Consider the following 23,385-nt stretch of genomic DNA (forward strand, 5'->3'; position numbering starts at 1 on the left):
GGTTTTGGCACCCAAATGAAAGTATTGCCTTCATAATAATCTTGTGCTTGAAGTAATTTCCTTAGAATCCAATGTGTGGTAATTTTATATTGAGTGCACTTGAATTGTTGATGGTGAGGTTGTCGTACAATTTTTTTTGCATTGATAGGTAGAATTTATTGTAGAAAACCCTTTGGGACCCATTTCAAGGTAGGCCATGCTTGAAGAATTTGAGTGCTATTTGGGAATGACTCAAAACAAAGGATCATAAAGATGAATTTTGAGAGCCATTGAAGATGGGTGTGGCTTTTGGAATGATGGTTGGGTGGAGATGTAATGGAGGTGGTAGGGTGTCGTGGAGTGTTTGGGGATGGGAGGATGGCAAAAATATAATAATTGATGAAGAAGTTCCACCTTGTGACTCTCTAAGAGAGTAAGATACGGTAGCGTATTATGTTTGGGATGTGTAGGTTTAAGGTTAGGAAACAAGCTTATAGCCTTCACACTCCCAATGATCCAATTGATAGTGCATTTTGCATCTTTCATCCAAGTACAACCAAGGATGAGATTTTCCTTCATGGTGTTTGTAAGCACAACTAGAAAAATTCCCACCAAGTGCCCATTATCAAAGTAGATAATAGTAGCCAAAATAAAGCACTTTTATGTTCTTATTTTTAATGCCTTTTTGAAGTACTATCTATAAGTTGAGACTTTTCTAGTTGATTCCATGCAGCGAATGAATGCAAACTATGACTCCACCGGTGTCAAGTAGGAATTATATAACATTTTACCATAGCATTAGGGGGCATTTGAGCATAAAAAGGGCCCTGTAAGAATCCCTAATTTTAAGGAATTAAGACTAATTTTGTTGTGGCATAAGGAGATACAACTCATAAAGAAGCGTACTTTCTTACTAAAAGTAGGGGATCTCTCTAGGCTCCCCCTCTAGGCTCTAGTTTCCCTCTCTAGGATTTTCGTATATCTTTCTCTTTCCACATCATCAATCTTGTCCATTAGTGGGGCCCGAAAATAGGAAAAATCCATTTACTTTCAATTCTACCCTTTCAATCTTATTTACTGCACTTTAATGCCGTATTTGAAATTCTCACCAAATTCCACATTAACCTCAAAAACCGTTTTCATTCATTCTCCCAACTTTCCATGCCTGCAATACGATTCTCTCTCTTTCTCCCATTCCTCCAGTATCTAAGCCATCTGTTTGAGTCTCTCCCAAGCTCTCCCAAGCTCTCCTTTTCCATGTGAAGATATTTTCTCTCTCTACTAGAGCTACCATCTTAGAGTTACTATTTCATCCATACTATTCATAGACCCCCAATTCTTGTTATAATGGCACTCAGAGAAGTAACAAACACCTCAGATAATCCATCACGTGTGAGGAAGGTAGACTTGCATGTTCGCATATTGAATGAATATGCACCTATCAAAAAAGAACGTCTTAATGCACAAGACAAGCAAGAAAGAAGACAACAGGGTCGGAGTAATGTGGATCTTTGGGTTGATGGATATTTATATCCTAATGATCCTTCTTCGAGCTTCTCTCCACCTTTCACAGATCTACCATCATTCATTCAATTTGTTAGAGAAGGTGAGAATGGGCTGCTTGGGTACTGTACTGTTGACTTTCTTTTATTTTCCTACATCACATTCTGTATGCTCATGGTGTATACTTCATGGATGAGAATGGTTCTCTTGACATGTGGAGTACACAAGTAATGGAGAAATCTCACTATCGAGCTAGAGGCGTATATTTTAAAAACACCTGTCATGGAGGGGGGAAGACTCACACAAATTACCTTAAGGAGATGTTTAACTGGTTTTTCAAATACACTTTTGGATGGAAAGTATCCATGGAAAGGACTCTACAAGCAATTTAGCAAGGGCAGCAAGAAATCATGCCAAAATGAGGAGATCATCGAAGTGGAAAGCTAGCAGCACAGGACCAGCACGTCATGCGGCATGGAGATCTTCAACGAAGTCGAGTAGGGAAAACTTGGAAGGTTTCACAGTACTAAGAACTTGGATTGTAACAGACAGCACTTTGAATACCAACACAAAACATGGAATTTTATTTATCTAGCCATTTCATTTCATAAAATTAAAAAAAACTGATTAAAAAATCTAGTTGTGTACAAAATACAAGATCTACTTGCTTTTTCTAATCTGTTCTCTTCTTCTTCTTCATCCCCTTTAGGCATTTCTCCTCTATAACGCATAAATTTCTTATGACTATAACCCTTGAGTGTTTTGACATCTACTCTAGCACCTAGGGCATAGCTAGCATAGCAAAGAAAGTATCCGGTTCTAAAAGGCCAAAATCCAGGACCATATCCAAGAATACGAATGGCAGCACATTTCTCTATGAGCATGACCTTATGTCAATTGTAAGAGACAAATGCATAACCTATATATCTAGATAGTGCCTTGAATGCTAGTAAGGGAATTTCGACATCGTTAGAATACTTGTTGTGATAGACAATAAAAATTTCCTTGTCAATAGACGAGATGTAGTGTGCAAGAGCAGAATCTTGCCCCACTCTTACACGAGCAGCTCCACCACGTCCAAGGAAGCCGTCTGCATCATCAAGCTCTATTTGCATTGACATAAAAGGCTTGACAACATGAACTCTTGGAAACATAAAAATATAACATAAAATCTCCTAAGCCATCATTAAGCTCAATCTACATTTATATATGGGATTGATTACCTTTTAGTTCTCATCCTCTTCCAACTTGGCTGCATCCCAAAGGTTAATGGATCCTTCTTCATTTTCTTGATCAAGCTTAGGCAAAGGCCCTTGACCAAACTCTGTAAGCCCCATCTCCTTTTGAAGACTCTGAAACTCCTCTTCACTAGGAATAGAAGCTTCTCTCTCTTTAGCTTTGTCAAAGCATAAAGACATGGCCTCAGAAGCTTCTATGAAGTTCTTGGTAACCTCTGTGTCCAAAGCCAACAAATCCTCTTTATATTCATTCTCTACATCAAGTAATCCTCTGGCAGCTTCACAACCATATGCTATAAGTACCAGGTAGTAATCTTCCCTAAAATTACAGAGCTTTTGAATATGGGAAAGAGGGAAGCCCAGGGATGACAAAATTTGACTTTATGCGCTCTCCCTGCATAGAGCCCTCTCCCTGCATAGAACATCCCTCATTAATGACTGTAGATGCCTTCATCAGAGCCACATTGAACACTGTGCTTGGAATGCAGTCATCATCAGATAAAAGGTCCATGACCTCTTCGTCTACAGACTCACTTTTTAAAACAAAAGGCTCTTATGGAGCATTCTCACTCTGTAGTTTGTTCTCTGTGTCCGAGAACAAGCTTATCGCACCGTGGAAGGGAAACACCGTGAAGGAAAATTTTATCTCTACTCCACCCTTTTGAAAGTCACCTTCCATGGTGCGATAAGAAAGTTTCTTCTCTGTTCGAACATGCTTATTGCACTGTGAAGGAAAATTTATGTGATTTGTGATTTTTATCTCTACTGCACGTGCCATTTTGAAAGTCACCTTCCACAGTGCTATAAGGAAGTTTGTTCTCTGTCCGAACTCGCTTATCACACTATGGAAGGGAAAAAGGGAAAAGGGAAAATTTGTGTGATTTTTATCTCTACTAAAAGTCACCTTCCACGGTGCGATAAGAAAGTTTATTCTCTGTTCAAACTTGCTTATCGCACCGTGGAAGGGAAAAGGGAAATTTTGTGTGATTTTTATCTCTACTGCACGCTTCTGAAAGTCACCTCCCACGGTGCGATAAGGAAGTTTGTTCTCTGTCTGAACATGCTTATCGCACCGTGGATGGAAAATTTTTTTGTGATTTCTATCTTTACTGCAATGCACCCTTTTGATCAATGTCCACTTATGACAATCCTCTTTTTTAATGATTTCAGTATCGTTGATGATGGCTCGTACAAAACAGACAATCAGAAAAGTTCCTTTAGTTCGCCCGGTCGAACCCACAGGAAGATCATGACAGTTGTCAGTAGGGTTAGGTATAGGTTTGATAAAATTTTTACGCCCTTGCCATTTAGAGATAGAAAGGCAGCTGAGATCCTAGCTATTCCTCCTCCTTTAAAACCGAAAAAGAAAGATGAGGTTAAGGTTGAAGAAGTCACGTCCCTAAGTCCATTACGGAGGACTCGAAGGTTGGTAAGACAGGAAGACTTGAAGGGTGAGGAAAGAGAACAAAATGTTGATGTAAGAGAATCTGAAGTGGATGAGAGTTTATCCAACCTTCTATGCAGTTAGAGAAAGAGATTGATGAGATGCTTGCAAAAGTACCTGGGCAACTCATTTGTAAGGTATCCTTCACAATGGAAGATGATTAGTAAGGTCTGTATTTCTTTCATCCATATAAGGCTCTGTATTTTCTAAAGCTTTGTATGTATTATCCTTTTTTCTAAAGCTTTTCTTCAATTTTAGGGCACTTTTGAAATCCCTTCTACCAACCCGAGCAAAGGAGATATTCATTTGTGATCCCCTTGTGTCATTAGACCTTTTTTGGACCCTAGGAGGACCACCTCAGATATTATTCCATATTTCAAAGGACTAAATCAAAGGGCGTGCTGCTTTACGGTTCTGCCACGTGTAGAGAAGTAAGCACCCACTTTATTTATTTTATGTTTTATCATTGTTGTTAGTATAATCTCACATATTTATTTTATAGTTTTTATCATTATTTAGATTTATTTTTTTCAAATGGCAGAGGGCACTGGAGTGGCTGCATTATTAATTTGGTGAAGTGTCGAGTTCTATTCATGAATAGCATGGTTGGAATGCACGGAGAATGTAAATTGTAAGTATTACTTTGTATGATTTGCACCATACTACTTAAGTTCTTTTAATTTTGAACATTGAAATTTTGTTATAGGGCATATAAGAGAGCGGTTGCTACCATTGAACCTCTGTATCCTCAGTTAAAAAAGGAGACATAGTATAAGTTTTTAAATCAACCCATTCCTCTTCAAAAGGATTCACACTCCTATGGGTGGCATGTTATTGCCAATGTATGGAAATTCATCCTTTCCAAGTACACTGAACTTAATAGCAGTGTAAGTTACGTTACTCGTTCTCCCATTTTTGTTGCTTTCACCTCTTTTACAATATTCAATTTTGAGCCGTTTTTATTTTTAATGCAATCTCTTGGTACGCCTGATTTTTGGTTGTGGAGTGTGCAGGCAAAGGTGATTAATATTATACTTAACAATGCAATTACACCGAAAGATCTTAACTCGCCACATCCACCAGGTGAAGCCTCTACATCAAAGAAGAAAAGAATGCCTATGCATTCACCTTTTAAGCATTTTATCTTTAAGCAAGGAACCCTTGAAAAGGTTGGCAAAAAGGGTAATCCGAAGAAGAAGCTTCGATTCGCACGCAAGAAGGCTTCTACAGAAGAGACCCAGGCAAAGGATGTGGATACAGGGCCAGAGACAAAGAATCCTGAGGGCATGGAGCCCTAGCAGCCCTAGCCTACATATCTTTATTAGTACATTTCATTTTGTAAAGATTATTCTCGATATATACGAGCTTTTTTCTCATATCTTTGTTTTTTTAAATATACAGAATTCTTATTGAACCCCTCATTATTTTAGCAATTTAAGACAGCTTTAAAAACAATTTACGAAAAAATAGAGAGAGAGAGAGAGAGAGAGAGAGAGAGAGAGAGAGAGAGAGAGAGAGAGAGAGAGAGAGAGAGAGAGAGAGAGAGAGAGAGAGAGCAAAGTATAATACAGATAAATTGAAATGTCGCAAGATATTTTCCATTAAAGTAACATTGAGATACAAATTGTTTTTAGCCCAAGTCCTCAATACAAAACATTCCTAAAATTCCTAATCATCCTGTTGAGTAGGCTTTTCTTCAGTTGGCTTGTTTTGGGTCTTCTGAAGGATCGTTTGATACATGGATTTGGCTTCAACTTTATCAATTTTTTTCCATCTTCAAGGTGTTTTTTGTCTGTTTTCAGAGTACACGATAGATTTATCATCTGTATCCCCAACAGAGGAATACACTGAGTCATCTTGTGAGATTGGAGGGGGTGTAGCAACCTCGCTAGGAGCATCCTTATTCGCAAGAAGAATTCGCATCCATGGGAGGCTGGCTTTTGTGTTATGAGCTATGAGAGTAAGAAATAATGTCACAACTTTCATATGTAGGATGTCTTTATATACTACTGAAAACCATATTCTACAATCCTATGTGCCATAAACCACCCTAGTTTTGAACAACTGTCATCTCCAATCTTGTGTGCCATAAAACCATTTTCCCAGCCTACAATGAATTGAACATTCATGTGTTATAAGAATTCGCATCCATGAGACAGCTTTCTACAATCCAAGAAAATACATTAAAATACACATTGCACTTTTGATTGGTAAATCATAAAAGATTTTTAAAAAAATGATTTGAAAAGGAAGCTTGGAAGGTATTGTTCTAGAGAAGTTCATTAACTCATCGATATACCCTCAGCCTCCCAGTCAATATCTACCAAGGCCATTAGCTCCATTTGCTTATGAATCTTCCTATTATTCACCTTGAATTGTGCCTTGCTAATATCCTCACCTCCTACGATTTGAAGGTGCTCCCTAACATTTAGGAGGCTCCAATGTCGACTTGCACTTACAACTTCCACCACACCACTTGGCAACCGAACACATATGTCAACAACAGGTAAAACAACTTGTTCATCTGCCTGCATTGGAACCCAATAACAGTTCTTTTTCATCCACCGCTCATAATAAAAGCATATGTATAACATGGAACGGGCTTTGAGATACCAAAATGAAACACTAGAGTCTACTATATTATGCTTGAATGTGTCATTTTTATTCACCCCCTCTACAATACTCCAGTGCTCTCCAAGAAAGGCAACCATGTCATCACCTAGTACTTTCTTGCACACAAACATGGTAGATGTTTGTGAGAAGGTAAATTGATTGAACATCTTAGCAAAAAGATGTATTGGGCAACTAAGACCCACAGATCGAGAGGGCTTTGCAAACTTTAAAGACCCACAAATCGAGAGGGCTTTGCAAACTTTAAAGACCCTTGTATATCACAAAGCATCTTTGATTTCATGACCATTACAGCCCAAGCATCTGGGATTGGCCATTCAATAGAAGAGAGGGGGGAGATGTTATTATCTATAACTTACCAAAACCACCATTATGCCTTGGAACCACATAGGAGTGCCGGTAAAATAAACTTTTTCTTTGAGAAGTTCTGCCACTGTTTCTACAAGAAAATATTGCTTCACTGATATCTCCATCATGTAATGCTTCAAATGTTCCAGTAAGATTGCGTAATGGCTACTCCTCTACCAAGTTTGAGGGGAAAATGTCTACAAACAAGAAATAAGATGACTTAGAAAGAAAGAAAGTTCTGGCAGTAATCATATGCTCCTTTCAAACTCATGATACTTACAGATGCATGGAAACTTAGTTTGTTGGCGAAGATGGATATCTCATGTTGTGTAAACATGTTGTACCATGGCCACTAGTTCTCCATTGCTCACCTTTTTGAAACCCTGTAAACGACTTTTCAATGAAGCTCCATCACATCTCGCCGTCGAACTCGATGGGGACCAATTGCAGTAGGCTGTAGATAAACCCAAGAACCCTTACAAAATGCCTCTCCCACCCAAGCACCATCGTCGTCCTTCCTATTGTGCAGCGATATCTCCTTAATCTCATCTTTTGGTCTTCTTGGTGTGGCCATATCAACCTGAAGCTAAAGGTGAAGCTTGTTGTGCGAAAGGTTAGGATTGGGTGAATGTTCTAGAATGAGATCTGTAGATTAGGGTTTTGGAGGAGCCTTGGAGAATGAAGAGATAAAAGAAGGGAGGAGATTAACGAGAGTATAGTTTGGATGTTCAAGAAGCTAAGCAGACTTGAAAATGAGATTTTAGTGTATAATAAAGTTTGAGATGAGTTTTTGGGGGGAAAAGTGACTGTTTTGGAATAATGAGCCACGAAAATTGTGGGACCACACCTACCTACTCTAACCCCCTACTTTTTGTAGGAGACAAATGTAATTATAAGCGACGAAAGCCTAGTCCCCCTCCCTACTACTACCTAGTCTCTCTCCCTATATACAAAGGAGACCAAATGTGCACACTCCTCTATTCTTATTGGTCCGTTACTAATTACTTTCATTAGTAAAAGGCCCAAAATATGTTCAAATTCCCCCTAATGGGTGCTAGATAACTCAACAGAATATCTGAGAGGTGCAATATGATTATCATTATCTCCTTGAACCTCTCCAACATAAGCATGTGTTGGGCCTAGGTTTGCTTCCTAATGTTGTTGAATTTTGAGTCGACGCTCGCGATCTTCCTCTTGTGATTATTTATTTTTCAACTCAAATATTTTGTTTGCTTATCATGCATAGCCCGTAGCTCCTCTTCACTTAAAGGATCATAGAATCTCTTGAATTTAGTACCATTAAGAAACCCTATATTCTCAACTCCATCAAGAGTTTCAACACACATGGTACATTGTGGAGTAATCTCACAAACGCAGTATGGTTCTTTACTAATGTGTACTTATGCTTCTTCTTTTCATTACGCACTCCGACATAAGTACTTTATCGCAGACTTGTATGTTTTTTTTCTTTAAATGGTCATTAAACCATTTTTTCTCTCGCGACTTCTCTCGATTAAGGTAAAAATGTACAGCTAGTTATCATTCTTCCCCCAACATTTCAAGGATTGTAAACCTTTTAGCCAATGGGTTACCATCCAAATTTTCTCTTACTACCACTCTAAGACTCATTACAAGAAAATGAGGTCATTAGGGGAGCCAAAACTAAGGCCAAAACCCCCCATTTATGAGTATCTTTAGGGGAGTTTTTAGGGCCCTCTAATGCCACCACCTTAAATTTTATGGGAGACATAAACTCCCCTTTATGTGCTATTAAGAGAAAAAGGGGGGTTTTCTCAAGCTTCTCCTTATTTATACTGAGATATTATTAGGAGGTTTTTCACATATCGCCCTTCTTTTGAGAAATATTTAGAAGAAAATATTAGATAGTTTTTTTGTCTTATTAACATGGATTTGGAGAGTTTTTACTCCAAATAGTTCATTTTAGTTTATAAAAAGTTATATTTAGTTTATTTTTCTATAGAGTGGTGATATGAGGGTAGCAAGTTTCTTAGCCTTAGTATCATTACTACAAACAAGCTACGAGTAACAATAAAGATGTATCGTTTCTTACATGAGGAAAAATATTTTTTAATTGTTATTTGTGAATCCAATCATCTTAAAACTTTCATTTTTGTGACACTCTTTCAATACCATCTAAATCGTGTAACAATAAAGATGTATCATTTCTTACATGAAGAATAATATTTTTTTATTGTTATTTGTGAATCCAATCATCTTAAAACTTTCATTTTTGTGACACTCTTTCAATACCATCTAAATCGTAGGCTGCACACATCATCAAAACCCATACAGCCAAGCTTTATTACACATATTGAAATTAATAAGAATGAATGCAATTTGCAATTTCTAGCATGACGAGACAAAAATTTACCTTAACATCTTGAAAATAGTCAAGTTCAATATATTAGTAGATATGATTGGTGTCCTGCGCATACATGGCTATTATAGCATTAATTCCCACAAAATCCAATGAAGCATGTAGCTCTACTACTTCCTCTCCTGTAAAACCTGGAGTGTGAAGTTAAGGTCACAAAAAATCTGAGCATGTAGCCTCATCGGATATGTGAATTAAACATGTTGAAATTCTACTTCACCTTGAGCTTGGTGCTAGAATTTCAATCTTTATGTCACAAGTCGAGCAAGTTGAATACAAAGACGATTGTTGATTTCACATTAGAGATGTCCAATGAGAGAGCGATGACAAATGCACTAAACTCAATGGTCAAGGTCTATATGCCAATATACATGACTTCAATTAGAAGGTCTAGGTGTGTATGTGCATGCATGTGGGTGAGTGTGTGGTGGTTGTTTGTAATTTTGGTAGCCATCTATAAGAGATAGGGGCAAGGTATCAAGTAAGTTTGAAAAAGTAGCAATCATCTATAAGGGAGAGGGGCAAGGTAGCAAGGTGAAAGAACATGAGGGTAGTGTAAAAATATGTTGCTTGTAGCTCGTGGTACTGCAAAAAATGATATTGTGTCACTCCCAATATTGTCATCAAACTCGAGGGATTATACTGGGAGAATAAAAAGTACCACCCAGGGCATTGATTGATATACACTGAATTTGTTGAGCTTTTGTGTGTGTGTGTGTGTGTGTGTGTGCACGATAGGCAACGGGTAGGAGAGCGGCCCAAACAAGGCTTAGCAAGGACAAGCATACACTGTGTAGGGATATTTAAGGGTGGAGGACATGCATGCAACATTTTGATATGTGTCGCTTGCACGTGCTTTGCTCTTGAGCCCCTATCACTTGAATCATGGTGGCAAGGTTTGGTTTGGTTTGTTTTAGCCTAGGGGTAAATGGGTAAAAAAATAGCATGACCGATGGGAATTTAAAAGATCAACGTAGCCTCAGGTCCAAAAAAGGGATTTTTATATCAATCATAAACATGAATTTTGTTCATTAGTGCACTTTCATTCACAAAAAAAAACCTCTACTATAACACAACGTGCATAGAATGAGAACAAATAATCCTTATAGAGGTACAACAATAAATTCCATCTACTGGTCCATTGAAAGCACTTAAATGATATTGGTCCATTGAAAGCACTTAAATGATAAATTCCATCTACTGGTCCATTGAAAGCACTTAAATTCCATCTACTGGTCCATTGAAAGCACTTAAATTCCATCTGCTGGTCCATTGAAGGCACTTAAATGTTAAATTCCATCTACTGGTCCATTGAAAGCACTTAAATGATGAACATGTGAACAAACTACTCTACCAACACAACCTTTATATCTAGTACAAAACAAATTCATTAATGAAAATAAAAACATTTTGTTTACTCCTCCTTCTCGAACCCCTTTGATCCTCAGATAACTCAAAAAAGGCCCAATTAGCCCTAAAATTGTAAAATCAATGGCCCCAATTAGTTGGGTTTAATTGCTAAAGCAATCGATGGCTAGTCCAAGAAGGAAACATATGCCTCATGTCTTAGAAGCATTTTATTTAATCAACCCTCCATCCATATATCTACATCTTCCAAGATACAATACTACCTTCACCTTCATGAACTTCTACAAATGTTTCTCAAGCTTTATGAGTGTAGGAGCTGTGTCATTGATGCCATGCCCAATTAGGTTAGTTGAATCAAAATGTTTATGGTTGTATCTTCCATTGCAAAAATGTAAAAATTTCTCTCATATTTGTTTTATTACCATTTTATACTTATTACCACAGCAATAGTGTTTTTTGTACATGGGTTTCTTTCTACCATTCACAATGTTTTTCAACACTAATTTTCTTATCAACATGTAGCTCAAGGTGACTGTTGCATCTAGGGGGAGCGAGCACAACACCGAGAAAAACATTCGAGCCTGGAGATGCATAGTAGAAACTACACCTTTGATTGAAAGCAAAAAAAGAAGAGTCATGTGCAAGAACTCCAGCCAGCTCCCTGTGAATCAAACGACCTTCTTCTTCATCCTCTTCGGATTGTTCTTGCCTTTTTTCCTTACCCTTAGGGTTTGTCAACTATCTAAGTTGCCTCTTTTGTCTAGGTTGGGTGTCCTTCTCCTCTTCTGTCTCAAAGTCTAAGACTATCCCCTTTTTTTGACTTGACTATGCAACTTCAGACCTTGGAGAGTCGAATAAGATGGACTTAATCATCTCCATGACATTGTAGTAACTTTGCTCCCCTTCTATGCTATTTGATTCATACTACTCAAAAGGTTTTGGGGACGGAGTCTTTGACTTCTTTGAGCCTACTTTAGCTTTTCTCTTTCCTCCTCCGTTAGTTGTTAACTTCTTCCTGAGAACCTTTGATGGTCTCTCCTCCTCAAAATTTGGCTTTTTACTCACTTTTTGCTGTCACCTCTCAAGATTCTCTCTACTCATTGGAAGTGAAGGTGATCATTAGAGCTTCCATTTCTCTCCACGGTTGTACACATTGCTTTTATCAATGATAAGTAAGCTTCTCCATTGTTTCTAGCTTGAGTTTGATGCCATTAAATCATTGTTTTGCTACTTGGACTGTATGAATCATGATTTTGTGCAACTAGGTATTTTGCTTTGTTCTAAGTGTTTTTAAGTGATTCCAAAAAAATAGTGTTTCTTTGAATAAAAGGGGTCTATGAAGCATATACATTGGTGGTGAATCTCTTTTTTACTCTTTTAATGGGCTGCCTATATGAAATCGCGATTTTGTGCAAGTCATCATAACTGTGTGCAGAGTTATATTCATGTTCCTATATGTGTCCTATGTGCAAGGAGTGAACCCAACACTTTAAACACTTGGTTTAAGCATTAAATCTAGATCCTAACTTATCTATGGTCTATGTGTGAGCATATGTGCATAGGTGAGTGTTATGTCCGTCGATCTAGATCCTTTATCTCTTGTGAGTAGGTGTGATTCCGTGGTGCTTGACACACCCACGTAGCTTCCATGCACTAGTCGGATCACTCCCTTGCATTGACTATTTATATTAATGCTTGAAGAGCTATGCTACGGTGTCCGTCCACCACGGCAAGCCGCTAACATTGGTGCCACTGTCGAGGAGCGATTCCTAAACCAGAGAATCCACCAAGTAGTAAGTGTGACTTGAAGTCCACTAAGTGCAAGCTTGACGTATTTTATCTTTTGGATTAGTTGAGAGCTTGAAACGGGGATTTCAAGGCTCTCGAGGGTAGCCAGGGGGCGGTCACCTACCAAGGACCTTCATTAGGATTAGGAAGTGTAGGTTGAGCATTATTTGGGTGATTTCGTCCATTTTGTCCTCAATCATGCGACTCGCAGACTTAATCTAGGATTTTAGGTTTTTGTGATTTCTTTGCTTTTTTGCTCTTTTATGCATTGTTTTTCATAGCTTAGATGTTCTTTATGTTTTATAAGAGTAGGGCAAGTAGAAAATCCATTGAATTAGCTGAATTAACATCATTGGCACTAGTAATCAAAAGCGTGATTTCATAGCGTTTGAGTGATTTTGTGCATTTCACTGACCATAAAAACTCCATTTTCAGTCAAAATTGCATATTTGAGCTACACAGGGCATAGGGAAGTTGAGGGGGACACTTCAGTGCTGTTTTGGGAGGATTTGCATGAAAACATGATTTTGCGCAGACACCCCTATTTCAGCAAAGTGACCATAGATCCTGAATGTGCACATCATTGGTAGCCTATATCCCAAGTTTTGACAAGATTGGATCCCAAAATCTTTAGCTAGAGGCCAAAAAGTTGCTTTTGGAAGCCGGAAAGTGTTGAAATATGCTCTTATAGCCATCCAACTCTGCTGTAAAAGCATACATAGCTTGTACAAGCCAGGCACCACAGGAGAAAACTAATTTCATGCAAAAAGGATTAGTTTACATCAACATACCTGACTGTTTTAAGAAAATGACCTCATAACTTGCATACTAACCTTGTATAGGACTCAGATATCAATTTTTACCACATTTTGAATCATCAATCTCAAAATCCAGGCCAAAAAGCTCTTGCAAAAATCTGTTTTGGCTTTGGACTGAGTCTATTGACTTCAAAACTTGTTGATAGATGCATCCTTAGACTAGACAAGCCGAGCACTACAAGTCTACATCATTTTCATGCAAAATAGAGCTAAGTGCACCAAATCACGATTTGATGCATTCTTGCAGCTTTCTGACTTCTGAGTGAATATTTTGTATATACTAGGCAGATACAACTCACACACCAAGTTTTGAATCAACTGGATCTCTAGAACTCAAAATAAGGGCTTAAAAGTATCCTGTCTACATCAGATTTGGTTCAAATCTCACTCAAAAGAAGTCCAAAATTTAATGTTATTTGCATAGAGTGCTTATACACAGCTAGGGCAAAAGCCTGGTAATATCAAATTGCAAAAATGGGGAATTTGTATGAAATCGCATTTTTGTGCTATTCTCGTGGAATTGTGGTTTGTGCATCAAAATTGAGAAAAGTTGATTTTTGACCTAATTTGAGCAAGGTTTCCCTGACAAGAATCTAGTACTAGCGCACGAGTGAGCGAAATTGGGATTGTTTTTTATTTCAAGCAAACACACCAGGTTGGCGCTTACCTTTTCATTTTGTTTTGCCAATAAAACTCTATGCACCTAAGGTTAGGATCACTTTATAGATCAGGAAACCCAAATGGAATTGATGCTAGAAGTAGGTCGTCCATGCAAGAGAGTACAACTAGGTCGCAACCACCACTCAGAAAGGCCCGTAGAAGACGTAGCTTATGAGACTCAGCTTGACACAAGTATGAACACCGAATCATTAGGCAGAGCTGAAAACGCCACGACAAGATTGGACTTTAATATCAAAATCGTCTATTATGTTGATAACACTTATGGTGCTAAGATTTATAGAGACCCTATGAACCGCTATGCCATCAAAATCGAGGACTATCCCTCTGCTTTTGACGCAGCACCATTTATAGAGACCCTATGAACCGCTATGCCATCAAAATCAAGGACCATCCCTCTGCTTTTGACACAGCACCATTTGTGAATTATCAAGGGGACCTCTACATGGGGCAAGACAGAGTCATGTACTTAGTTGTAGAGGATCCCGCGATAGTAGATGTTTTGGGAAATGTTGTGGTAAGGCGACCACACTATGGGGACAAAGTTCCACCAACACCAGCTATACCAAATGTTAAACTGATTAATTCAGTTGGGGCACGATGAGTTTCCATAGACGATGGCACCAAGGGCTTGTACAAAAGAGAAGATTCAGGCACGGAGTTCTATTACGAACGAGAAAGGGATTGCACCAATCGTTTGAGGTAGTACATCTCAAGATGTCTAGATAATGAAATGCCAAGCCAAACAAACAAGGCTGGTGTCGATCTTTCTGGAAGGATTGCGAAACAAATCCTTACATGCTAACCTGTATGCTAACCTGTAAGGAAAGAAGCATGAGACATTGAATACCTGCATTAAAGATGCAATAGACTTTGACGACAATTGTAAAATTTTTGGCAATGTCAATGCCACTGTCAGATCCAATGCATCTAGTACGAAAATCAGTGTAAAGACTGACAAGAGTCGCCCAATGGATGCAGAGGCACCGAGATGGTCATGAAGAAGATGAATCAAGTATTTAGACCACCTCAGAGGCTCCAAAGATGTGACATTTGTAGAGGGGATCATCCTACTTCAGAGGCTCCATAGATGTGACATTTGTGGAGGGGATCATCCTACTTCAGAGGCTCCATAGATGTGACATTTGTGGAGGGGATCATCCTACTTCGCAATGTCTACCTAAACAAAGTCTGCAAAATCAGGGAGCCCAACGACCTCTAAAATGGTGTGACTTTGAACATAAATGGACCTACCACGAGACACAAGAGTGCTATCACCGCATTAGATACCTAAGGGAACAAGGGTCCACACAACAACCTGTTGGGGCACCACCACAACAATCTTATAAAAAAATGGGGAATCCAAATTTTGTAGCACATGGAGCGAAAAGAGGGCAGCCTATCCTTGGAAATCAACCTCGATTACTGCGAGCTGCACAGCAGCCGTAAGATTTGTACAACCAGAGGATGTAGTGCATGACAGAGCTTTAGTTCCGGTCAGCCACTATTATGAAGGGGAAAGTTAGGCGACACCAAGTGCCATTCCACCTGATATGTTCCCACACCTGACACCTCATCTGTTGTACCAGAGGGCTCTAACCAGATGGATCATAACACTTTATGGTTTATAGCAAATGGCGGAGTAAGGCCACAGGGACCTAGACCATACAAAGCTTTACCACAAGGCCCATGCTACAAATGCAGAAAGGACCATTAGATTAGAGACTGCCTAGAGTTGAAGGATAGCAAGCCAACCTTACCTCCTTTGGATAGATATTGTCTTGATTGTGGAGTTAAGCATTTGGTCCAAGACTGTCCATCAAACCCAAACGCAAAGGCCAAGGCTACCCTCAATTACATTGAGGTTATGCCTTCCACAAGCTCACCAAGTTTGTCAGAATCTGAGAAGATAGTGCCGGTTCAAGTCATCACTCTCAAAAGAGAAGGCAAAGAAGAAGAAGAAGAAGAAACATGTATGAAGATTGAGTTTAAAACATCCTTGGCCTTCCAAATCATGTTTGCTTTCATGTTAGTGAAGTAGAATTTCTAAAATTATACGTAATGAATATAATTTAGGCTTGATGTTTTAGATTTGTTACTTTGTTGTGGGGGGATGATTCAATACCATGGCCAAGTATAACAATAATCTATATTCTTGATGCCTGTATCCTAAAAATGAATGACCAAAGGACCTACAACACTATCATGTTTGAAGATGCAATGGCCCTTTGGTTAAAAAATCTGCAGGTTTCTTAAGATGTAAAAGCTTGAAGGTGACCCATGACTTCTACTCAAAGTGTGAAACTCTAATCTCCTCTCTATCTTGTAGTGCCCTCCCAATCTCTCTAGTGCTTTCTCTAGCTTACTCGGCTCCTCATGGTTACAAACCAAGCTTTAATCCTCATGTTAAAATTCTTCGAGATCATCTTAGCATGACAACTTCATAAACTCATAGAATGGCTAAGAACTCAAGTTTCAAAGTTTTTTCTATTTCTTCACACTAACACACACTACTTCTATACAAAAGGAAAATCAATGCGCACTTGTACCCACAGATACATGATCTAATGAGTTTATAAAAAATGGGGATGAATGTCTCATTGTAACATTTCATGAAAATTCTTAGCTATACGGCCTCTTGCCTGAGGCCCATGGTTGCTTAGGTTTGTGTGGCTCTTGCTCAAAGGGTCAAGTGCCAAAATTGGCCAATGTTGGGAAAGGAGATACCCCGAGAGTGTGTGTGTTTGTGTGTGTGTGTGTTTGTGTGTGACCTTACTTTCATAGTCACAATAGAAATTTAGCATGTCTAGTTTGATACCAGCTTTCCAAGGGCGAGCAAAGCTGAACTTACACTACTCATTCATTCACTCTAGGTAAAATTTAATCTACACTTGGGTTAAGGTTATGTTTGATCTGAGAACTTGCATCTAATCAAGAACTTACGATCCTAATTTTTCCTAGACCTTGACCAATATCTCTCGGACAAAAACAACGAGATTGACAACTAAATCGAGCTCAACGCTGAGCACACAACCCTCACATCTCACCCAACTTTGTTGGTAAGAAATCAATTAATTGCTTCATTCCACACACACCCCTACATCATCTCCTTTGCGCACACCCATACATATGTGCGAATAGACACACATGCGCACACGCGACACATACATGCAAACAACACTGCATTTCTAGGAACAAACACATTCCCGTCAAGCTACCCATGTGACATGTCCATATCAAAATATGGTTAAGATGGACTAAATAAAGACAAAATAACGTAGCTGAATTGATTCCAAGTTTAGGAAGACCAACAAAGAAAGGAGCCCAATCATGGATCTCATGTAATAGACACCATCATATAGGTAAGCCTTTAAACAAAAGACACACATAAGTTATCAGTTACATGTACTCGATTCCAAATTTGGCTCAGAGCATCTAAAAAAAGGAATCCCACTAGCTTCTTCCATTTCCACAACAAAAGACCTGGCTGGCTGGCTTTAACCCACACAAGGATTAAACACATGCAAGAACTAGAGAGTATGCTCTATTTTATTCAAGCCTACAATTCACCCGCTCAAAAATGGAAAATTCCCATAAATGTTCTATTGATATAATAGCAACAAGTGGGATAATCTACTAATCTCAGGATGTATTTCACCCTCTCAAATTTGGTTTAAGCAAACAATGAAGGTTGGTATGCTAACATGCTACAATGTTACGATGGCCCGACAGAAGTCAAGGAGGTTAATATTGCGGGACCAGGGGAAGAAGCAAGGCCTGTATACAGTGCTAAAGATTTGACTTCTGCAAAGGAAGAAGAGCTCATTGCTCTCCTTAAGGAATACAAGGATTGTTTTACCTAAAATTACAAGGAAATGAAAGGGGTACCGCCAGAGGTGGTACAACATACGATTCCAATTATGAAAGGCTCATGGCCTGCCAGGCAAAAACCATACCAGATGAATCCAAAGTATGCAGCCATTGTAAAGGAGAAAATTGATAAGCTCATTGCTACTGACTTTATCTATGAGATCGAACATACGGATTGGTTGTCACCTATTGTGATAGTACCTAAAAAGAATGGGAAACTGAGAGTATGTGTCGATCTTAAAAAAGTAAATGCGGCCACTCGGAAGGACCATTACCCATTATCGTATACCGAACATGTCTTGGAAATAATGGTTTGGGAGGAAAGCATACATCTTCTTAGATGGGTTTTCCGAGTATAATCAGGTGTCCATAGCACCAGAAAACCAACACAAGATAGCCTTCAACAGGGGGACATTTGCTTACAAGGTCATAAAGTCAAAATTAATGAGAGTAACTCTTTTGAAATAAAAATAAATTTCTTTATGCATCTTTCTATGCATAAAATCAGAATTAATGAGAGTAACTCTTTTGAAATAAAAATAAATTTCTTTATGCATCTTTCCATGCATAAAATCAGAATTAATGAGAGTAACTCTTTTGAAAAAAAAATAAATTTCTTTATGCATCTTTCTATGCATAAAATAAGAATTAATGAGAATAATTCTTTTGAAATAAAAATAAATTTCTTTATGCATCTTTCTATGCATAGAAATTGATTCTAATGAAAATAACACTTTTATTATAAAAATATTTCTAATATGCATTTTTCTATGCATAGAATAAAAATAACACTTTTAGAATACACAAGCGGTGGAGATTACTCTTTTTGAATAATAAAAGATAAAACTTATTTCATAAAATTTAAGAAAATTTTGCCATAACCTCCTTTGTATGGCTGACCATTTTTCAAATTTTTTCATTCTCAAGTTACTTAGAAATTATCCCAAATGGTTTAAAGCATTCTAAACTAATTAAATTTCACTTTTTAAAGCATTCTAAACTAATTAAATTTCACTTTTTAAAGAGAAACAATATGAAAAGTTTAATTCTAACAATTTGATTACACATCTAGGATAAAGAAAGGCTGAATTCAAGAATGAAGAGAGGGGGAAAGCCTTTCCAACAAGGCATAGCACCATTTTTCATTTTAAAGAAAACAAAAAATAGAAAACCATCAAATGGAATAAAGAAAAAGTAGGACTTCTAGCTTACATGAATTTTTGTGAGCTTTCCTTTGGCTTGATGGTTTGAGGGATCTACTCTTGTTTGCAACAAGAGTGGCCACCAATTCTTTTGAAGAGGAAACGGTCAAAAACTAATGAATTATCAATAAATTCACTATTTTTGGCTCTGGGGAGGAGTAGAGTAACAGTGCATAAAATACTATTAAGGGGGAGGCTTCATTTATAGGAAAAAGTGAGCCTCTAACCAAGCAAACTGATTCTAGAATTTTCCAAATTAGTTTGGTCAATTTTTGACCATTTTTAGGTCAGTTTAGCTTACTTTTTGGATCTAGTTGAAGCAGAAGAGAGAGGAGAGATGAAAATATATCATTATTTGTGAGTTTAAAACTCAACCATACATGTGAAATAGGCACCTCCTTCATGAGGGGAATTCCCCCACACTGAGGTGTCAAAAATACATCATTTCTTCTAAATATCTCTTCTTTTTTAACTAATAACCTTGTCCTTAGTCAACTCTTCATCTTATGTGAGTATTTACTCATTTTTGGGGAGATTTCCTTTTATTCTTCAATTTATCTCCTCCCTACATTTGGATTAATCTAATTGGTTCATAGAAACCTTAATTCAAAAATTTCAAAAAATCTGGACCCTTAGGCTAAGGCCCTTTTTACTCGATTTCAATTTATTCCAATTGCACATTGAAAATTTCTTTTTGAGTATCTGTTTCAAGGAAACCATTTTAGACACTAGGAGGATTTTTATATCCAAAAATATCTCAATTTTGAATTACCTCCCTCTAGACATTTTCTCTCTCTAAGCCAAAACAGGGTAAAATAGGATCTTTCTTTTATTTCAGAGAGGGGAATAATTATAAGATCAAAAGGGGAGGTTTTTACACCTGCACACCTCAAAAGCCAGATGGAGGAATCTTACAAATTGCTCCATCTGGAAATGCTCATCCACCTACGCATAAGAAGAGAAGATGGAGACCATGCACCGCCACTCTTCGTGAAATTAGGAGGTTCCAGAAGAGTCCTGAGTTGATTATACCCAAGGCACCTTTCTCGAGGTTGGTGCGAGAAATACTGCAAGATCTACAAAGGGGAAATCACTACAAGTACTTTTCAAGAGATCAAGCATGTAATGTGAAGTGATGGTCAGCCCAAGCATTGCTTGCTCTTCAAGAGATGGCTGAAAGTTATTTGGTGGATCTCATGCATGATGGTCAGCTATTATCTATCCATGCCCGGCTTATCACACTCAAGCTCTTGGATCTCACTCTTATTCGTAGGATTTGTAACAATAGTGATGTATTCAACCTTAACCATGATGTGGTTTGAAGAGCTATGTAAATGCTCGTGTATCGTTTTGTGTTTTCATGTTTTCCTTCAGTTCTACTCAGCTAGTTGTACTTTATGCGATGTACCAGATTTGGATATTTTAAGTTTCTTTGTTTTCAATGTTGTGTAACCGGCTTGCCCATTGATTTGAATATTTTAAGTTTTCTTCATTTCTAATGTCAGTGTATATTCTTATATTTTCATGGAAAAAAATTTGCAAGTGCATGTGCATGTGCATGTGCATGTTTAGGTGCTTTTTTATTTGTGCATGTGTAGGTGTATATTCTTAAATTTTTCGAGAAACATCGACGCATGGTGTGTATAGATCATAATGGGCTGACATTTGTTATGTGCATAGATCATGTGGCTTGCATCATGATCATGCATGTGCATGTGCAAGTGCTATTTTATACGATAATATTTTTTTTCTTAGGAAAAATTGATGCATGGTGTGCAGTGATCAGAATGCATTGAAATTTATTCTGTACATAGATCATATAGTTTACATGTCTTAGATAAAATATCAGCCCTATCAAAGGCCTATAGGGCCCTTGTCCGAAGGCTCGTGTGTAGAGGCCTTTTTTTTATAGCAGGTCTATACACACGCGAGCCTTTGGACAAGGGCCCTACAGACCTCTGATGGGGTTGATATTTTATTTAGAAGGTGTTCCATGATACTTATATGTACACATAAAATAAGAGCTCATTCTAATAAGGAAAACTGTTTTTAGAAATAAAAAAGTATCAAATTTATGTATTGAGCTAATTTAGAAAATATATAAATTTTCATTTATAAGTATGGAAGTAACCCTCATTTCACCTCATTTCTCATATTTCATTTCTCTCTCTCACCTCCAAGAGCATGGCTTGCACTAAGCAAACTGCTAAGAGAGTCTGGCCCCTCAAGGTGGGACATGGAGTACCCCCCCCCCGTCCAACCACCACCACGGCAGCAACATCGCAAGCGTAGGTGGAGGCCTGGCACTGTGGCTCTCTGTGAGATTAGGAAATACCAAAACATGGTGAACCTGCTCATACCAAAGCTCTCCTTCCAACGTGTGGTGTGAGAGATCATGCAGGACCGTCGTGATAGGAGGTTCTAGGTTCACACAGCATCAAGTCCACTACCTACGCAGTGGACAAGCAAAGCTTTGGAGGCACTCCAGGAGGCTACGGAGGTGTACCTAGTGGACATTTTTGGTGACACGGTTCTTGCAGCTGTCCATGCGAAGAGGGTCACCATCAGTGAAAAGGGCATGCAGTTGGTGCGACGCATATGACGCTGGAGAGATCCTCTAGGCCAGGATCTTTAGTTTTATTTTTGTATATCTCGCATGAATGTAATTCTCAAAAGCTATGTAAAGCTCGATGTATATCTTTAAATTTTTTTTCTCTTATCTTGTGTTGCAAATAAGTCTCTTTTAATTTGAGTTTATATAATTTGTTGATTTATATGCATCTTCGAATGGATACAACTTTTATTTGAGTTACGTGTGTAATTTGAATTTATTTTCTTGAGTCAACTAATAAAATACATTACAATAAACGTATTAAACAAAAAACTCTGCAACCCAAATTTCCATTCATAGCATAAAAAATTACATAGTCATCAAAGTTACATATTCATCGTAGCTATATCCTAGGCTTCTTACTACTAGGCTCTTCAGACTCTGAAGCCGCCTTGATGGTTGGAATCAAAACATGGAACCCTTTAAGCTCTGTCCTGATGATGGTGGGATCCTGTACCCCCACAGCAACAATGCCACGGGCCACCACAGAATGTAAAGGCCCTGACCTTTGAGTCGAGAACAAGTAAAGTAACTTTGAGCGTCGAAGTAGAACAACTTTTTCCAAACTTGTTTTAGTCGAAATAAGTTTGAATGCAGCACCCTTTGTAAGTGCTTTAATCTTCAAAAAGTTCTCCGCATACCCCGGAGAGCAAGTCTTGTGGAAGACTATCGCATCATTGGCAAGTTTGCCAATGTACTCCTTGAGTGCAAAGTCCTAAACCCTTCCTTGCCCCATAGATCTTCCATTTTGCCTTGATGCAAATTCATCAAGATACACAATTTCCTACAAACCAATAAAATTGGTGTCAGCATCGATCATGCAATGCATGGGAGAGGATGTTTTTTTTTAGAATGGCCCAAAATTTGATATTTAGGGCCTCTAGGGCATGTAGACCCCACATGTATGATCCCATGCCCATCAAAGGCTAGGAAATGCACTGTCTCGCGAAGGCTCACGTGAGAAGCCCTGATTTTTACAGAGTCAGGGCTTCCCACAACGCGAGCCTTCGGTCAGTGCATTTCCCAGCCTCTAATGGGCATAGGATCATACATGTGGAGTCTACATACCCTAAAGGCTCTAAATTCAAATCTGGGGAGCAACTAGTAATAAACGGAGATACCTTTTCTGCTTCGTCAAGCTCCTTCTACAAGGGTGCCTCCAGATCTGCTCTTGGAATGGGTTTACCATCGTCTGGCTGGACCACAGGTGTCGCATGCTCTGGTTGAGGTCCGAAGAGTTCATTCTACAAGCGCTCAAACTCTTCATCTAAGATCTCATATTAAGGAGCTACATCCTCAATCTGCTTCTCTGGACGGTAATGATAGCACAGATATCATCTACACTACTTTCATCATATCGCCCTACCTCATCAACTTGTGGTAGGGCTTCTTGGTAATCAAAGTCCAAGAAATCATCACTGGCATCTCGCACAAGTATACTACATAGTTCCTCCTCCCTGAAGACCAAGAGCTTCAACACATCATCCTGCCATGAGGAGGTACTCGACCCCT

This window comes from Cibotium barometz, chromosome 28 (assembly GCF_041138505.1).
Source record: "Cibotium barometz isolate CiBa-2024 chromosome 28, ASM4113850v1, whole genome shotgun sequence".
NCBI classification, from domain to species: domain Eukaryota; kingdom Viridiplantae; phylum Streptophyta; class Polypodiopsida; order Cyatheales; family Cibotiaceae; genus Cibotium; species Cibotium barometz.